The following is a 13,434-nucleotide window of genomic DNA, read 5'->3' on the forward strand; positions in this document are numbered from 1 at the left end:
TTTTTTTTTTTTTTTTTTTTATTTCTTATTTTCTACTATCTTTCCTTTTTCTTTTTGGCTTTACTTTTATCTTATTTTTTTCAATTTTAAAGTTAGCTGGCCTTATTATACTTAAATGCTTGTTAAAGAATTATGCCGGGCATGGGACCTGCGAAGCCGTAAGGGGGTTAGGGAGGGGGGATTATAGGGGGGAGGGGGGAGGGTGGAATTACAGTTTCAATCCTTAGAACAATAAGAATTCACTTGTGTACTGCGGCTCGTTTTTCTTTTTTTTTTTCTTTTTTTCTTTTTCTACTTTTATTGTAAAAAACAAATTGAATTGTATGGATACACCAAAGTGAGGAGAAGAGGGAAAGAGAAGGGAGAAGTAAAGAGGGAGTGAGAGGGAATGTAAAGAGGGTGAAATGGAGGGAGGGGGAGATGTCTGAGGGGGTAGGGAAGTAGAAGAGGGGAATGCTGGAGGGGTGAAAGGAAAGTTGGAGGGGGAGAAGAGAGGGTGTATGGGGGAATGAAGTGTTATGTTGGGTTTTTTTTTCTTTTTTTCTTTTTTTTTATGCACAGTATATAAGTGATTGTATAAAATGAAAATGAAAATGAAATAAAAGGTAATTTACGAACAAGAGGAAACTACCATTTCATTGGGGAATCTTACATTTTAAAAATCTTATCAAAACTGTTATACAATATGCTAAACGAAAGTTACTTCTGAACAGAATGCAGAATAACAGAGTTGGAGGGGACCCTGGAGATCTTCTAGTCTAACCTCCTGACCAGGCAAGAGACTCTGATTCTGGACAAATGGCTGTCCAATTTCTTCTTTAAAATCTCCGTTGATGGAGCACCCACAACTTCTGTAGGCAAGCTGTTCCGCTGATTAATTGTTCTCACTGTCAGGAAATTTCTCCTTAATTCTAGGTTGTAGCAGATGCAGCATGGAACAAGCTGAGCATCAGCCATTTGAGCAGCACATATCCAGCAAATGAGAAAGATGGGCAGCTATGTACATGTTTTAAATAAATAAATAAATAAGTTCCTTCAACAGGCCATGGGGTTCTTGGAAAGAGCCACCTCATGGCTTCCTCATCATCATTGTCCCTCCAGAAAAATGCAGACGCTGGTTTGCGACACTGAATAGGAGCAGAAGGTCCTAGGAAAGGAGAAGCAGGAATTAAGAAGCAGCAGGTATGGTCAGTTTAATTCCTGTGGAGAAAGCATCAGAGAATGCTGCAGTCAGGTCATTTGAGATCCAGGACAATATCTCCTGGGGAAGAAACGTTCGGAGAACCTCCAAATCCCACCTCTGGGTGGCCCCTCCCACCTTACCCCGCCCCTCCCAGGAGCCTCCACGCGGTCTGTTTTGGATGCGAGGTAAGTGCAGGGCCTGTGTGGAGAGCAGGGATGGGTTCCAGCTTCTGCTACTGCTGGTTCGCTCAGGGATGCACTTCTCATGCATGCGCGCTTGATGCGTGCTATGCATGCATGCACAGTAGTAAAAAGAAATGCTTCTTCCGATAGAACCGGTTCGGGGTGTGGCAGGCCAAGTTACTACCTACTCGGCTGAACCGGTCCTAACCAGTAGGAACCCACCTCTGGGCGGGGGGGAGGCAGTTTTCACCCTCCCAGAGGCTCGAGGAAAGTCTCTGGAGCCTGGGCAAGGCGGAAATGCCCCCCCTCCTGCCCTGGTGCAGGAGGCTGACTAGGCAACGCCCACCATGACCACGTCCACCCTGGGGAAGAAATGTTTAGAGCAGTTTTTCTCAACCTTGGCAACTTGAAGTTGGGGGACTTCAAATCCCAAATTCGTCAGCTAGCTGACTGGCTAGGGAAATTTAGGAGTTGAAATCCATAGATCTGTGATGGCGAAACTATGGCACGCATGTCACAGGTGGCACGAGGAGCCCTTTCTCCTGGCATGCGAACCGTCGTCCAGCTCACTTCCACCACGCATGTATGCATGCCTCCCGCTGGCCAGCTGATTTTTGGGTCTCTGCTGAGCATGAGGGTGACGCACGTGCATGCGTGGGTTGGGTGGGGTAGCATGTGCATGTGGGGGGGGCAGGGGGTCGTGCATGCATGTGGTGATGGGGGAGCACAGGGGTGGCAGCACCTCCCCCCGCACCCCATTTTTGGTTTCAGGAAGCTTCAAGGTGGCCTGCTAGGCCCAAAACGGGGCACTGGGGGGGAATGCATGCATGGGGGGAACATGGAGGGTTGTGTGAACATGCCCAAGGCTGAAGGGTGCATTGCATTGTGGGTATGGGCACAAGTCCACATGCTATCACGCATGCACACCTGATTTTGGCACGGTGGGGGGGGACAAAAGGTTAGCCATCACTGCCATAGATCTCCCAGTTACAAAGTTTGAGAAACAGTTGATTTTAGAGAAACAGAGGGGGGGGAATGGTAGACCTTTGATCAAAATACCCATCACATGTTGGCAGAAACCCAAGTAGGTTTGGTGGTACAAAAGGGTGCCTACCTTGGCCAAGGGATCTCTCCTACTGTGCAGATTTATTCTCTTCTTTTCAAACTATGAGCCAGCCATGTCCTGCAGCTGCCAAAAAAGCCAACACAGTTCTAGGCTGCATAAACAGAGGGATAGAATCAAGATCATGTAAAGTGTTAATACCACTTTATAATGCCTTGGTAAGGCCACACTTGGAATACTGCATTCAGTTTTGGTTACCACAATGTAGAAAAGATGTAGAGACTCTGGAAAGAGTGCAGAGAAGAGCAACAAAGATGATTAGGGGACTGGAGGCTAAAACATATGAAGAACAGTTGCAGGAACTGGGTATGTCTACTTTAATGAAAAGAAGGACTAGGGGAGACATGATAGCAGTGTTCCAATATCTCAGGGGCAGCCAAAGAAGAGAGAGTCAAGGTACACTCCAAAGTACCAGAAGGTAGCAAAAGAAGCAATGGGTGGAAACTAATCAAGGAGAGAAGCAACTTAGAACTGAGGAGAAATTTCCTAACAGTTAGAACAATTAACCAGTGGAACAACTTGCCTCTAAAAGTTGTGAATGCTCCAGCACTGGAAGTGGTTGGATAACCATTTGTCTGAAACGGTATAGGGTTTCCTGCCTAGGCAGGGGTTTGGACTAGAAGACCTCCAAGGTCCCTTCCAACTCTGCTATTCTATTCTATTCTATTCTATTCTATTCTATTCTATTCTATTGCCATTCTATTCTATTGGGTCCTGTCCTGTCCTTTGTGAGCAGTAGAAAATCTCAGTGGAGTCTAGTTAGGGAACCCACACTGAAATGGTTTAACATCTTTCCTATCCTGGAAGGAAAGACTTGTATGGTAGTCCATTTCTCTCCATTGTTGTTTATTTTATTGGATTTTTAAAAAAGTAGATTGCCTCCCATGTTTTCCCAAAACTAAAAAAAAAAGGTATTTTTACGGGCTCAGGTTTCTTTTGAGGGAAATCTCCTTTAACTGATGACAGACAATTAATTTTGTTAAGTCCGTGTGCTATTCCTACAAAACACACGCACAATTCCCCACCTGTTTTTGCTGTACACCAGGCAAGGGTGTTTCCCCGCCCCCCCCCCCCATGTTGAGTGGTGGGAAGGAACACTGAGAAAAGAAATACCCACCTCCACTCTTTTGCCAAGGCTGAGCTGAGTCAACTCTTTTTCTAAAGGGGGGGGGAATAATCTTCCTACTTTTCCTCTAAGCTATCCATCATCCTTTCAGCACTGATGGTGCTTCATGGCTCTGTGCAGCCAGAGGCTTTCCCGCAATCCAACCGCAGCCTGTGACTGGTGCCATTGCATCGGAAGCTCTTAATTCATCCTGGAAGCTGTGTGGGTTGGCATGAAGGTGAAGCAAAGGACAGGGCCGTCTCTTCCTTCAATGCCACATGTGCGCAAGCTGCAGCTTCAACTGGGCTGGGTGTTCCTGATAGGGATGGTGAAGCAAAACAACACCGCTATCCACTCAGCCAAATGTATCATCCTTGTTTGAAAGATTTCTTTTTTTCTCAACTTTGGTGGGCTTCAACTTGCAGAATTCCCCAGCCAACTGATCCTTCCATCAACAAACTCTTGGAGATTTATAGGAATTATGAATCAGTTAGAATGCACACATGTATTACAGTGGTGTATTACGACCGGTATAGATGTACCAGTGCCTGTCGGGAGAACCAGGTACCGTTCCAGTATGGTGCTCCAGAGGGCCCACCCGCCCGCACGCCTTACAGGTATTTGAAGTTTTCGGGGCTTCCGCACAGGCGCACAGAGCACACAGCGCCTGCCCAACGCTCTGACGAGCAGCTGGAGGCGTCACGGAGGCATCACGGAGTATTACAGGCGGTAAGTATGCATGTGTGTGCACGCTGCGCACATTCATGTACAGAGTTGCAACGGGATCCAGAACCCACCACTGATGTATTCATGTTGTGAGCTCCAGTATTCCTTCATCTTTAGTTAAGATTAATAAGAATTATAGGTAGTCCTCGACTTACAAACACAGTTGAGCCCTACATTTCTGCTCCTAAGCCAGTTGTTAAGCGGGTTTTGCCCCTGTCAGAGTAATGAGGATTTAATAGCTGACCAGCTGCTGTAAGCCTGTAAACCTAGATGATGACATGAGGATGAGTCAGCAGGGTTACTGCCACTTTAAGAAGCTGTATATATAAGGGAGGCCATGTGAGGGTGACTCTCTCTCTCTCCTCGTGTTCTATCTCCATTGTAGTTCTCCGTGTAGAGTTGAAGATTGATTGATTGCCTAGTATTTGCCTGACAGGTGCGTATATGTATATATAAGTCCTGTGTATAAACCACTGTTTGAAAGATCAAACCTCCGTGTATTGTATTTTGCTCCTGGGTTGTCTCAAAATAGTAGTCCCGCTGTGCACACTCTGACAGCCCCATTTTACAATCTTTCCTGCCACAATCCTTAAGTGAATCACTGCAATTGTTAATTTACTAACATGGTTAAGTGAATCTTTCCGCCTCCCCCATTGACTTTGCTGATCAGAAGATCACCAAAGGGGGCCACATGAGCCTGGGACACTGCAACCGTCATAAATACAAGTCAGTTTCCAAGCATCTAAATTTGGATCATGTGACCATGGGGATACTGCAACAGTCATAAGTGGGAAACGTGGTCATAAGTCACTTTTTTTTCAGTGCTGTTGTAACTTTGAACGGGTCACTAAATGATCTGTTGTAAGTCGAGGGCTACTTGTAGAGTATGGCATTGGGAAAAGTGATTGCGGAAATAAGCACAATATTAATCCAATGTATGCTTGTGGGATTTGATGGTAATCCGCTCCTCCCTTGGATGCAATCACTCCATTTCGCCCGGCATCTTCTGATAGGAATGTCTGCAGTAATAGAAGGCAATTGACCTAACATGATTCCCAGAAAAAGAAGCTTAAGGTGTCAAAAGCTATAAAAAGGATGATTTAATTATTCTTTGCTGGCAAAAGAAGCAGCTACCAGTAGCGGGCTGCAGCCAGTCTGTTTTCAGCCAATAATTTGCAATTGCCAATAGAAAACAAGCCTGCTCAGCTGCCAGGTCTGTTTTTTGGCCAGTAAGAAAGGAACAAAATGTGCTTTTGCAGTGTTTGAGCTTGCGCAGTGATGCCACTATGGAGGCCCTGCTGATGCTGCATCACATGACACTGGGGTGTAAAGAAGGAGCTTACAGGGCGGTGTCACCACGAAGCTTACTTCAGTGTTCCCCAACCTTGGCCACTTAAAGATGTGTGGAGTTCAACTCCCAGAATTCCGAATTCTGGGAGTTGAAGTCCACACACTTTCAAATGGCCACGGTTGGGAAACACGGCTATAACATGTCCCACTTTGCTGCAGCACATCTGATCTAGTACGGTGCCGGCATTTGTTTCTTGCACCTTAAATAGTGATAGCAACAGTAAAAACTTCAGTTTATCCAGTTACACACAGAAGGAGAGAGGGAGGGAGGAAGAGAAGGAGGGAGAGGGAGGGAAGGAGGTAGGGAAAGGGAGAAGGGGAGAAGGAGAGAGGGAGTGGGGGAGAGGGAGAGAGTGGGGGAGAGGGGGAGGGAGGGAAAGGGAGAGATTGGGGATGGAAAGAGGGAGGGAAAGGGAGAGGAAGAGAGGGGGAGGGAGAGAAAGGGAGGGAGGGGGAGAGGAAGAGAGGGGGAGGGAGGGAGAGAAAGGGAAAGGGAGAAGGAGAGAGGGAGGGAGTGGGAGAGAGGGGGTGGGAGGGAGGGAAAGGGAGAGTGAGAGATTGGGGATGGAAAGAAGGAGGGAGGGGGAGAGTAAGAGAGGGGGAGGGAGGGAGGGAGAGAAAGGGAAAGGGAGAAGGAGAGAGGGAGGGAGTGGGGGAGAGGGAGAGATTGGGGATGGAAAGAGAGAGGGAGAGGGGGGAGAGAAGGAGAAGAGAGAGGGAGGGAGGGAAAGGGAGAGAAGGAAAGAGGGAGTGGGGGAGAGGGAGAGAGTGGGGGAGAGGGGGAGGGAGGGAGAGGGAGACGGAAAGGGAGAGATTGGGGGTGGAAAGAGGGAGGGAGAGGGAGAGAGCGGGGAGAGGAAGAGATGGGGAGGGAGAGAAAGGGAAAGGGAGAGAGGGTGATGTGTCATGTTCTGGCCACGCCCACCCCCAGTTTAGCAAAGGGGGGAAAGTTGATATACGTCACATGACGACAATGTGTCATTGCGAGTGTGACACCCGTTCTACAATTTCTGTAAAAACAATACTCCTTCCTCCTTTCCCACTGGAAAAAAGTGACATGACCATTTTTCACACTTCTAAATGTTGCAGCATCCCCATGGTCACGTGATCAAAATCCAGACCTTTGGCAACTGACTCATATTTATGACCGTTGCTGTGTCCCAAGGTCACATGATCTCATTTTGCAACCTTCTGACAAGCAAAGTCAACGAGGAAGCCAGATTCCCCTAACAACCAAGTTACTAGGTTAACATCTGCAGTGATTCGCTTAACAACCGTGGCAGGAAAGGTTGTAAAATGGGGCAAAAACTCATTTAACAACAGTCTCACTTAGCAATAGAAATTTTGGGCCGAATTGTGGTTGTGTAATTTGAAGAGCACCTGAAAAGCAGCCTTCAGAAAGGAAGTTTCTTTCATATCCCCCTACTTCACGGGTGGACAGTAGGGGAAAGGTTTGTATAAAAGGTCCATGTGCAAATTTGCACAGAGATGCAAATACAGAAATATTGACTATACGGTCTTTCAAGAAGAATCCAAAAGAAGGCATATGTACATTTGCATGTGCAAATATGAACAATTAATGAGAAATTGAATACCTTGCATCTGGGTATGGAATCATTTAAGAATCCTACATTTTCCAGCCAGCTTAATACAGAAAAAAGTCTTTTCTAATTGTCTTTTTTCTACAATTTCCTGTGACTATAAAATTGACATTATAACGTTAGTGTGAGACAGTCTAGCTCCATCTGGAGAAGACTTGATGGTTATTACAATTTGCAGGAAGACTTTCTAATGCATTCTGTTCCTTGAAGACTCTGGTAACTTAAAGGACTACTCAAGAAAAGAGGTCAAAGCATCAGTCAGGTGGATTTTGTACATTTGCTGAAATAGGGCTAAGAGTTTTAGAGTTTTTTTTTTAGAGTTTTATTGGGATTTATAGGCCGCCCTTTTCCCTGAGGGGACTCAGGGCGGCTTACAACCACAAGGGAAGGGGGTGCAGCGTCAAAAAAAAACAAAACAGAATGTGAACAAAGAAAAAATAGTAAAAACACAACTTTTGTTCAGCAATCAAACACTCGGGCGGGTAAATTAGGAACCTATCCCCAGGCCTGCTGGGAGAGCCAGATCTTGAGGGCTGCGCGGAAGGTCTGGATGGTGGTGAGGGTACGGATCTCAACGGGGAGGTCGTTCCACAGGGTCGGAGCTGCCACAGAAAAGGCTCTCCTCCGTGTGGTCGCCAGTCGGCATTGACTGGCAGATGGGATTCGGAGGAGGCCCAGTCTGTGCGATCTAATTGGTCGATTTAGGGAGGTAATCGGCAGAAGGCGGTCTCTCAAGTACCCAGATCCACTACCATGGAGTGCTTTAAAGGTGGTCATCAGTACCCTGAAGCGCACCCGGAGACCAACAGGTAGCCAGTGCAGCTCGCGGAGGATGGGTGTAACGTGGGCGAACCGCGGTGCGCCCACTATCACTCGCGCGGCTGCATTCTGGACTAGCTGTAGCCGCCGGATGCACTTCAAGGGCAACCCCATGTAGAGCCCATTGCAGTATTCCAGCCTAGAGATCACAAGGGCTCGAGTGACTGTTGTGAGAGCCTCCCGGTCTAGGTAGGGCCGCAACTGGCGGACCAGGCGAACCTGGGCGAATGCCCCCCTGGTCACAGCTGACAGCTGGTGGTCAAAAGTCAGCTGTGGGTCCAGGAGGACTCCTAAGTTGCGGACCCTATCTGAGGGGTATAAAATTTGACCCCCCCAGCCTAAGCGTTGGTACATTGGCCAAATTATTGGGAGGGAAGCACAACAGCCACTCGGTCTTGTCCGGGTTGAGTACCAGTTTGTTAGCGCTCATCCAGTTCTTAACGGCCTCTAGACCCTGGTTCATCACGTCCACCGCTTCATTGAGTTGGCACGGGGCGGACAGATACAGCTGCGTATCGTCCGCGTATTGGTGGTATTTTATCCCGTGCCTCCGAATGATCTCGCCCAGCGGTTTCATGTATATGTTAAATAGTAGGGGGGATAAGACCGAGCCCTGCGGCACCCCACATGTTAGGGGCCTCAGGGACGATCTCTGCCCCCCGACCAACACCGACTGCGACCTGTCCGAGAGGTAGGAGGAGAACCACCGTAAAACAGTGCCTCCCACTCCCACCTCCCGCAGTCGTCGCAGAAGGATACCATGGTCGATGGTATCGAAAGCCGCTGAGAGGTCAAGGAGAACCAGGATGGACGCATAGCCTCCATCTCTGGCCCTCCAGAGATCATCGGTCAATGCGACCAAAGCGGTTTCTGTGCTGTAACCAGGTCTGAAGCCGGACTGGAAGGGGTCAAGATAACTAGCTTCCTCCAAGGCCCGTTGAAGCTGGAAGGCCACCACCTTCTCAACAACCTTCCCGATAAAGGGGAGGTTGGAGACAGGACGGAAGTTGTTTAAAATGGCTGGATCCAAGGATGGTTTCTTCAGGAGGGGTCTCACCACCGCCGTTTTAAGTACGGCGGGGAAGTGCCCCTCCCGAAGGGAGGCGGTCACAACCGCCTGGATCCAGCCATGTGTCACCTCCCTGCTGTTGGCAACCAGCCAGGAGGGACACGGGTCCAGAATACAAGTGGAGGCACTTACAGCTCGAATGGCCTTGTCCACATCCCCAGAGGCAACATCCTGGAACTCAACCCAGAGATGGTCTGCCAAGTGGTCCTCCTGTGTCTCGGCTGGATCTACTGCGGTGGAGTCCAAGTCCGACCGAAACCGAGCTACTTTGTCCGCCAGGAATTGAGCATAGTCCTCAGCCCTACCCTGCAAGGGGTCTCCCGCATCCCTCCTATTAAGGAGGGAGCGGGTTATCCTAAACAGGGCGGCTGGGCGTGACTCGGCGGACGCAACCAAGGCAGAGATGTATGATCTTTTAGCAGTTCTTAATGCTCGAACATAGTCCTTGGTGCAGGTAGTTAAAAGTGCTCGGTTCGCCTCGGACTTATCGGACCTCCACAGGTGCTCTAGGCATCTCCTCCGGCGTTTCTTCTCCCGGAGCTCCTCGGTAAACCAAGGAGGCCTCCGGGATCCACTGACCCGGAGGGGCCGTAGTGGCGCAATCCGATCAAGAGACTCCGACGCCGCCGAATACCAGGCGGCAGCCAGAGTCTCCGCCGAACTGTGGGCGAGAGTATCAGGAATGACCCCAAGCTCCGTCTGGAACCTCAACGGGTCCATAAGTCGCCTGGGGCGGAACCACCTGGTCCGTTCCTCCTCCCTACGGTGGGGGTTTGGCCTCCGGAAGTCAAGCCTCAGTAGGCAGTGGTCTGACCACGACAGGGGTATGATCTCATTACCCCTCAGACCAAGATCACACATCCACTGCTCCGAGAGGAATACGAGGTCGAGCATGTGACCCGCTGCATGGGTTGGGCCCCGAATTACCTGGGTCAAGCCCATGGCTGTCATGGAAGCCATGAACTCCTGCGCCCCATCAGAGCGTTCACTGAGCGATGGCAAATTGAAGTCCCCCAGAACTATAAGCCTGGGGAACTCAACTGCCAGCTCGGCTACTGACTCGAGGAGCGAGGGGAGGGATGCTGCAACGCAGTTGGGAGGCAGGTACGTTAGCAGCAAACCCACTTGACCCTTGAGGTCCAACTTTATCAGCAGGGACTCACACCCGACAAGCTCCGGAGCAGGGACCCTACGAGGTAACAGAGACTCCCGGATTACAATAGCCACACCGCCACCCCTTCCCTGGGCTCTCGGCTGATGAAGCACCTGAAATCCCTCTGGGCACATCTCTACAAGGGGGACTCCTCCTTCTGTGCCCAGCCAGGTTTCAGTAATACATGCCAGGTCTGCCCTCTCGTCAACAATTAAGTCCCGGACGAGGGGAGCTTTGTGAACAACAGACCTGGCATTTAGCGACAACAGCCTGAGACCAGGGTCCTGACTGCTCGCGCCATCTGGTCTTGGAGTGGGACTCATAGGGCCGGAAGGAGGGATCTCTGTGATGTAGCGAACCCTCCTTCCCCGGTAATGGCCAGCCCTAAAGTCCCCACCATATCTGCCTCTCCCTATCATGACCGCTATGCTCCGACCCACTCCTGTAGCCATGGTCCCCCCAACCACCCCGGTACCCCCCGCCTTCCCCAGCAGGTCCTCCGAGTCAAACATTCTCATTTATCCACTCTAACAATTCCCACGTAAAATTTAAAACATATGAAAAATACAAAAGTAACAATTACTAAAAGTGGGCCATTCATTCAATTCCAGCCAACTCCCATACACTCAACATACTATTTTAAAAATTGCGCAGTTATAATATATCGTAATATGGAAACAGTGGAGGAAGCGGTGATCTGCTCCTCTCCCTTCTTATGTCCTGGGAAGATGTCCTTGGCCACCAAGTCAAAAGTGCATAATGTATAAGGTGGCTGTATACAAGCAAGATTGAATGTGAAGCTCCAAAGTTCGTAAGAGGCAACCATGTAGTCTTACCCCGCTGGTGAAGGTTAGCGGGCTGTGTGTTCAAAGGTCTCTTTCCTAAAGATAGATAAGGGCCCCAATGTAGGGGATCAGAGTTCGAGGCTGACTTGTGCCACTCTCGTAGATGGAGGGAAGAGTGCTGGTGTTTTCGGGGCTCAATCCTCGTCACTGCAGCCACCATCCTCTATCGCTCCCTGCCAGCTAAGCCACAATCCTGCTCCTCCTAATGGTTAAGTAAGCAGGGAGCTTAGCCTAGGACGGCCAGGTCTTTCCTAGGGGCCGCAGGAAAAGGCAGCAGATAATAAATAATAGGGTAGGTAACAGATGGTAAAGTGAGCAAAGATAGATCCGAGGGGGGGGGGGCGTCTAGGACGGTAGCAAGTACAACCATTCAGTCCGCAGTTTCAATGCAGCCTCCGACAGCCCCCTTCTTTAAGATGAACAACTAAATTAAAAAATTAACCCCTCTCAGCTCACTAGTCACCAGGGCTCACAGTCACAGTCACAGTCACTCAGCTCCAGCGAAGTCAACAGGCTGGCCAGAAAGGAGGATGTAAGGATGTAATACTGTGAGTCAGCTGTTTGGCGCCGCCATCTTTCCCTCCACGCTTTCCTCCACGCTTTCCTTCCAACTCCAGCAGCTGCTGTTTCGCTGCTCAGGGGCGACTAATAGGACCAGGGGCCAGCAGAGAAATGGCCAGGGGGCTCACCAGGCAGCACCAGGGGCTTCCAGGAATCCAAGATGGTAAGGTGGTAGGGGAGACGCCGAACGTCCGCGCGCCGCTATCACCGCCGCGCACCGCCGTCGCCGCCGTCCTCACGCAGCTGGACAACTCGGGCTGCCGCTGTGGAGAGAATGTTAAGCCTCCGGATTTCTTCGGGTCCTTTGGGTTCCGCAGCTCTTAGGCTCTCCCAGGGGCTGTTTCCAAAGATTTTTGCGGTCCGTTTGGAGGCTTCCCGGTGCTTTTTCGCCAAGTTTGTGTAGAAACCAACAGCAGCAGGAATAGATGCTACAGCAATTAGTTTGAAAGTGGGATGGAGAATTTGTAAAGCAAGATGCTTCAAACTGTCCTCTGTAAGTTCTCAGCTCTGAAACATATATTCAAAATCATCATCACCTTTGTAAGCTGTTACCATGGCAACTCCACTGTGCTGTACAGTAGAAGCCATTTTACAAAAGTACCGTAGAAGCCATTTTAAGGCACAACAGGTTGTATCTTAACAGAACACACCCTCCGAGGGGTTTTAGGGATGTCTTACCCCCACAATATTTTTTTTCCCCGGAGAGTAAGTCATTTGTGTACCAAGTTTGGTTGAAATTGCTCGAGGCGTTCCAGAGTGTGGTCTGGGAATACCTGAGTGCCCCCTGAGATCCTTTCAGGAGATCTGCAAAGTCCAAGAAATAAACATTTTAATATTTCTCGGGTTTAATTTCTAATACAATACTTACCAATAGATATAAACCACATAAACCAAAGCTTTTTGGGTCCTCCATCATTTTTAAAGATGGAAGAGGTTCTGAGAGCAAAATGTTTGAGAACCATCGGCTTAGATAATTTTTTATTTGCAAACAGGAGTGTCATTTGCAAATCTGCAACATGGCAGGCGAGGCTTCGTGATCAAAGTCCAAAGGTGCTGTCATCTTGCAGATTTTGACCCCTGCTGAACCCGTCTTTACAAAATATCCTGAAGGCATTTCCATTCACACAGTTCTTCTAAAACAAAATACAGAAGGAATTTCAGGCCCCTGCCTTTTCTGTTTCTCAGTCCCTCCAAAGCAGTTTGAGAATGAATGGGGACTTCTGGTAAAAGTCCCTTCTTCTGCCGACACTGAAAAGGGCAATAAATAAATAAATAAATAAATAAATAAATAAATAAATAAATAAATAAATAAATAAATAAATAAATAAATAAATAAATAAATAAATAAATAAATTTACCTCACACACAGCACTGGCATGCATAAGAATATGATGTAAACTTGTTTTTTAAAAGGCATCTTTGGTTTGCGTTAAAACAACTTCAACACACGCAATGTTCTGATTGCACCACAAACGCAGTAGTCATCCTTACCTTTCACAGAGGCACTGAGTTTTATAAATATGAGCATGATAGTGTAGAATAATCATATCCAAGGACCAGTGGTGGGTTTCCAAAAATTTGGAACCTCTTCTGTAGGTGTGGCCTGCTTTTCGGGTCCACTGGTGGAACCTCTTCTAACCGGTTCGGTAGATTTGACGAACCGGTTCTACCGAATAGGTGCGAACTGGTAGGAACCCACCTCTGCTCTGCTCGTACA

The 13,434-nt window shown here is 48.6% G+C and overlaps 1 long non-coding RNA gene across 2 annotated transcripts; it reads right to left on the reverse strand.

Annotated features, from left to right (window-relative positions):
- Window positions 1-848: 848 nt before the first annotated feature.
- LOC116508472 lies at window positions 849-13,044 on the reverse strand. 2 transcript variants are annotated; one of them, XR_004255343.1, is made up of 3 exons: window positions 12,440-13,044; window positions 2,480-2,582; window positions 849-1,147 (listed from the first exon to the last, which is right to left on the reverse strand). It is a non-coding gene; the product is annotated as an uncharacterized LOC116508472 (long non-coding RNA). The 2 variants fall into 2 exon arrangements; XR_004255342.1 differs by having other exon boundaries at window positions 12,396-13,044.
- Between the last annotated feature and the right edge of the window lie 390 nt (window positions 13,045-13,434).

The sequence above is a fragment of the Thamnophis elegans genome, chromosome 4 (assembly GCF_009769535.1).
Source record: "Thamnophis elegans isolate rThaEle1 chromosome 4, rThaEle1.pri, whole genome shotgun sequence".
NCBI lineage: Eukaryota > Metazoa > Chordata > Lepidosauria > Squamata > Colubridae > Thamnophis > Thamnophis elegans.